At 49.3% G+C, this 5,651-nt stretch overlaps 1 long non-coding RNA gene across 1 annotated transcript; it reads right to left on the bottom strand.

Moving 5' to 3' along the window:
* Window positions 1–941: 941 nt before the first annotated feature.
* On the bottom strand, window positions 942–3,872 carry LOC131811754 (uncharacterized). The gene is made up of 3 exons (XR_009346098.1): window positions 3,324–3,872; window positions 2,976–3,106; window positions 942–1,493 (listed from the first exon to the last, which is right to left on the bottom strand). It is a non-coding gene; the product is annotated as an uncharacterized LOC131811754 (long non-coding RNA).
* Window positions 3,873–5,651: the final 1,779 nt, after the last annotated feature.

Genomic DNA, 5,651 nt, shown 5'->3' with positions numbered 1-5,651 from the left:
CCCGGCCTCGCCAGCCCCCGACCCGGTGGCCGCGCGCGCTCGGGGCCTCGTCCCGGCGCAGGGCACCCGCAGTGCCGCCCGCCCGGGCGCCAGGCTCGCGGGAACCGGGCTTCCACTTCGCGCCGCCGCCCGCCTCCCCGGCTCGCCGGCTGGCGTCGCCACCGCCTCCTAGTCCTCGGCCGCCGCTGTCGCCGCTGCTGCAATCCAGGACGCACACTCTTGCACTTTCCCGTTGGCCACGCGCAGGGTGGCCCCCTGCGCCAGCCCCGAAGAGCAGCCCCCCACCCCCGCCCCGGACCCGGCGCTGAGCAGGCTTGGTGGCGAGAAAGGCGATCCCGAGTCGGCTTTGCTGGATGCCACTGCAGCGGCTGGCAGCGGGGAAGGCGCCCACGGAGCGGGCGAGCCAAGCGGGACGCGCGAGTCGCCGAGGGAGACCCTGGCGCCTGCTGGGCTCCGCTAGCAGAGTTTGCAAGTGGCCGAGACCCCCTCAGGTAAGGGTCGAGGCGGCAGGGCCAGGTAGAAGGGCTCCGGAGGGGGAGCGGGGCGCCCGACTTGCTGCCAAACGATTCCTGCCCCCAATCAGGGCTTCCAGATCCAGCCGCTTCCCCGCAGGCTGGGGGCTCAACGCCCGGAGCCGGGTGAGGAAGGAACCCGGAGTGGTGACAGCCCAGCGCCCGGGTAAATGACAAACTTTCTCTCCTCTGGCAGAGGGTGGGACTTTCAGGCTCATCCATGCATCCTTCCTGCGGGCAATCCCGCTGGGTCCCCAAAGGCAGGCACTCGAGGCTTCTCAGGCTGAGCTGGGCCGGGGGTGGGGGGGGAGGTGTTTGGAGGCAGTGGGCCCCTTTAATTGAATTGATGAATTTCCCCATATTAGGCCTGTTCACAGTTCAGGGGAGAAGGAGCCGGTTCTATTTTCAAGTTGGCTTCAGGAGGTGCTTATCGCGAATATATATATTGAACATATATTGGAATATATAATTTTGGACAGAAATGAAAATAGACATTGCCGTATTTTCTCCCCTAGGGGAACCTAGTGTGTCAAGGGTGTGGTGCAGGATATCACAGGGAGGAGTACAGTTTTCACAACTAAGGACAAAAGGCAGCTAGCTTGGTAGAATAACCAAAAATAGAAATCAAGGGATAAAACTAAACTATAAAACATTTGTATAACTCCGAATGACAAGTTGGGAGAGAGAAAATTATCATTGATGAGAAAATATTTGGAGGAAGAGGGAACTATCTGGTTAGCAGCAAACAGCAGTCCGGAGATCTGTAAGAACATATCACAACAGCAGCCACACAAAATATTTCCAATCCTGTTTCCGTCCTTGAGAGTTGTACGTGTCTCAATGACTCACTCAGCCCAAAGAGGGACCTTTGGACAGCACAGCAGAGGTGTCTCTCTCGTCGCCATGGTGATGGTGTCATCATAGACCTTTCAGAGTCACTCGAGCTGCACAGTGGCCAACTCATTCTGTCCAGACAGGTGCCTAGTCACAGACAAGGGTGGCACATGAGAGGAAAGACTTCCTTTCCAAAGTTGAACTCTGGTCTCACACATTATCCCTCTGTTTTTGAAAGGAAATGAAATGAGGGGAGGTGACCTGCACCCCCCCATAGAGTCACTAGCCCAACTTTAGGGTGAAGAGGGGAAAAGAAACACATATTGAGAATAAATAGAGGTCCCATTCTTGATTGAAAACACCATCCCTATCCATTTTTACCGTCCTGAGTCATCAGACATTTCTAGAACAAAGTTTAACATGGGTCCCAGATGAAATCAAAAGCAGTGTTAACACCAATTCCATTTTCCAAAGTCATATTTCTCTAAGCACATACTAATCAAATTATGTCATTCTCTCACCATCTATGTATTTGATCTGCTTTTTCTCTGTGTGTAGCTAAGGCTAGGTACTTTGTTATCTCTCAACCTTTGTGAATTCACTGACCAATTTTTCGGTCACTGTGTGTGGGAAAAACAGGCTCTTCGTGAGTAATTATGAGAAACGAATCACTGTTTTTTTAACACAGCATTTCTGTATGAGTGGACCAGTGGAGGGAAATACATAAAATCGATACTTATCTAAATGAAGTATTTTAAATACTCCCCAAAAGGTAGGGTTCAGTGTGTGTTCTGGCACATAGATGGATACTACATGATTTTGTTCTGTTCATGAAAAGGATCCAAAAAAGACTGTGGACCCTGAGAATCAAACTGATGGTTTTGGAGGGGAGGGGTGGGGGATGCATGAGCCTGGTGGTGAGTAGTAAGGAGGGCACGTATTGTATGGAGCACTGGGTGTTATACATAAGCAACAAATCTTGGAATGCTGCATCAAAAATTAATGACATATTGTATGATGACTAACAACACAGTAAAACTTTAAAAAAGGGAAAAAAAAACAAAACAAAAACAAAAAAAAAAAACAAGGAATAGTGCAGAGGACCATAGGGGGAGGGAGGGAAAAATGAATGGGAAAAAATCAGAGAGGAAGACAAGCCATGAGAGACTCTGGATTCCTGCAAAAAACTGAGGGTTACAGAAGGGTGAGGGGAGGGGAGCAGAGGGGGTATCAGGCGATGGGTATTAAGGGGGACACATGTGGTGAGGAGCACTGGGTGTTCTATGCAAACAATGAGTCACTGAACACTGCATCAAAAACTAAACATGTAATCTATGGTGGCTAATTGAACATAAGAAAAACAAAGAATGTAGGCAAAAGAGGAAAAAAACAACGGTCCACACATTGGCTAGAGATTTTGTTTACTGTTCAACAGGAGCCCATTCTGGAGGTGGAGTGTATCTTGATGTCTAGAGTTAGAGGCACTACCGATTGACTTGATCATCCACCATTGCATGCAGGAGAGAGGAATGTAGCTGAACATCTCATAGTTTTGTCTTAAATATGGGTCACTGATGAAAATAGACTCATTATTCTGAAATGAACCTAAAGAGTGTGTTTCCACAGTACCTTCAAGTGGGCCATCCATAGGGGGCCTCCCGTTGTTTGGCCAGATGTGATGTTTCGCGAATCACTGCTTCAGGCCAGTTGATATTCTTCACCTCGGGTGAACATTTCTTCTTAATCCTTGAGGCAAGATCCTGAGAAATGCATCATAATAGAGAGAACTGTGGACATCCTGCTGGCAGAAGAACCCAGGGAAATGGGTGATAACCTATTCCTAGTTCAATCCTTTCATCTCATTATTCATCTGCTGCCTGCTCAGTAGAGCCTCCTGAATCCAAGTTGGGCTTGTGGAGGTTTTGCAGTTGGGGGTGCACTAAGAACACCGGACAGGTAGGTCCTGTGGGCACATACCTTCATTTCATGGAGGCATTGGAGAAATGCAGCTGTTTCACAGCTCGTGGATGACACCTTTGACCATCTCCTGTAATCCCCATGTGGGCCCTTTTGAGGTGTGGGGGGACAGAAAGGGGTCGTAAGCCATATTCTAGAGTGAGGGCCCTGAAATGTACAGAGATAAATTGACATGCTAGGAGTTACCATACAGATGAGGATGGGTCCAGGACAGGAATAGAGTTGGTTCCCTGGGGAGAGAGATCCCTGAACACGAGTCACCTTCCTGGAGCATGTGAGATCATGCCTTGACGCCCACAGCCAAGTCTCTTTCTTGGACACTCCTGCTGGAGGAGGTGCCTGAGCCAACAGAAAAGTCCACATGCTCACTCAGCCCCCCACCTCTAGGTTTCCACCCATGACCCAAACCCCAAGACAGTTACCTCCAAGAGAAGCCCCTCTGAAGTGCCTATGGAAAAAAACCACCATGGCCATCCTCCATCAGTCTTCATATTACCAGCTATCTCACATGGAGCCTTCCTAGGGACCAGCTGACTACACTTAGTGGCCAGTGAGTGGTCTGCTCAACTGCTGAGAACCTGGGACATTCCAAGCCAACTGTCCTAGGATGGCTCTGCCAAGAATTAGATTCCTTTTACTGACCAACACTGGCGGACCAGTTACTATGCACGCACTGGGAAAATGGCCACCTGAATTGGTGCTTTGGTGGCTTAATAAATTAAACCTGTGACCTTCAGTGTCTTACCGCTTGTTGATCTGAGCAAGTATACAAACAGCTTGGCCTAAGGCCTGGCCGAGAGTGAACAGGGGCTGCACTGGCTCTGAGTGGGCAAATTTCCCACTCCTTTGCAAAGCGTCTCCCCAGATCATGTCTCTACAGACTTTCTCCATTATTTCCTTACAGGGCAGGGGGCTTGTTCCTTCTTCTCTTAGAGGGGCCCTTCCATACCAACAACCTGCCAACTTCCTCCCCAGGATACTCACCAAGGTTCTCCAGAATTATTTTCCTATTTTCTCATGCATTTAGGGAAACTCTATGCTCATCAGTTCCAAACATTCGGAATTCATGGCCCCACTTCAAATCTAAACTTTTGCCCGCACTATGTCCCAGACATCCAGAATCTTATTCAGCAACTCCACATGGTTGTGTCATGCCTCAGTCTTCATATTTCTAAAGCTGAAGAAAAAGGGAAGGGAACTTCTGGAAGCAGACCCTTGCTGGAGCAATCTTGGAAGTTGAAATGGAGCGGGAGTTGTACGTGTCCAGAGCCACCCAAGTCAGGAAAACACCAGTGTGGGTAGTACCTGAGCCAGAACCAGACTTCGCAGGGTTCCCTTAGAGCAGGGTGGGCCTAGTACACCTGACTTAGCCCAGCTCCATGCCTGGGGAGTCAGCCACTATCACTTGCATTTCGGCAGAGATTCAAGATTCAGGGATGCCCCAATTAGAGCCTCTGGGCATAAGAAAGCTGTAGCCGGTGGTCTAGAAGCATGACATCCCATGTCTTTGTCAGGGCTATTGTATCTGCTGGGCCTCAGGTGCGTATAGGGAAAGAAATCAGGACAGACTCAGTCACAAACCATTTCCTGGTCATTTGAGGACAATTGCTACAGAGGTTATTGGTACACTTTATAGGCCGGATGGCCCAGATTGTATTCTGATGCTTTCCAAGGAGAAAACTGTAGATAATGGGTTGATTTCCTGGGCTACACACTTCAGGCAAGAAACCTATTATTTTTTTTAAGATTTTATTAATTTATCTGACAGAGAGATCACAAGTAGGCAGAGAGTCAGGCAGAGAGATAGGGAAGCAGGCTCCCCACTGAGCAGAGAGCCCGATGTGGGGCTCAATCCCAGCACACTGAGATCATAACTTGAGCCGAAGGCAGAGGCTTGACCCCCTGAGACCTATTGTTATGTATGGTCATGGCACTGCCCGTTCATGTCTTCCACATGTCTGTCCCCATTTTGGGCCTTGGGAGAGGTTGGCCCAGTCAGAGAAGACCAGAGATCAAACACTTCACTGCTGAACATGGTCTAGTCATCTTCACAGGCAACTGTATTGGAAGATCTTGACCATGCATGTGATGACAGAACATCTGTATAGATGCTTGTAAGACTCTGGCTAGAACGCAGTGGACCAGCACTATGACCACTATGAAGACAAACACAACAAACAAGAACATGTTAAGGGTCACTATAGGGTGCTTCCAAACAGGAACCCCTATTGCCCAACTGAGTCCAAGAGAACTAATCCCCTTAGCCATGAGGATCAGCCTTAATGCCAAACAGCTTCTTCCTTAAGGCCTTTCAGAGACTGTTCTGTC

This window comes from Mustela lutreola, chromosome 11 (genome assembly GCF_030435805.1).
Source record: "Mustela lutreola isolate mMusLut2 chromosome 11, mMusLut2.pri, whole genome shotgun sequence".
Lineage (NCBI taxonomy): Eukaryota > Metazoa > Chordata > Mammalia > Carnivora > Mustelidae > Mustela > Mustela lutreola.
This window is presented reverse-complemented; position numbering and strand designations above follow the sequence as displayed.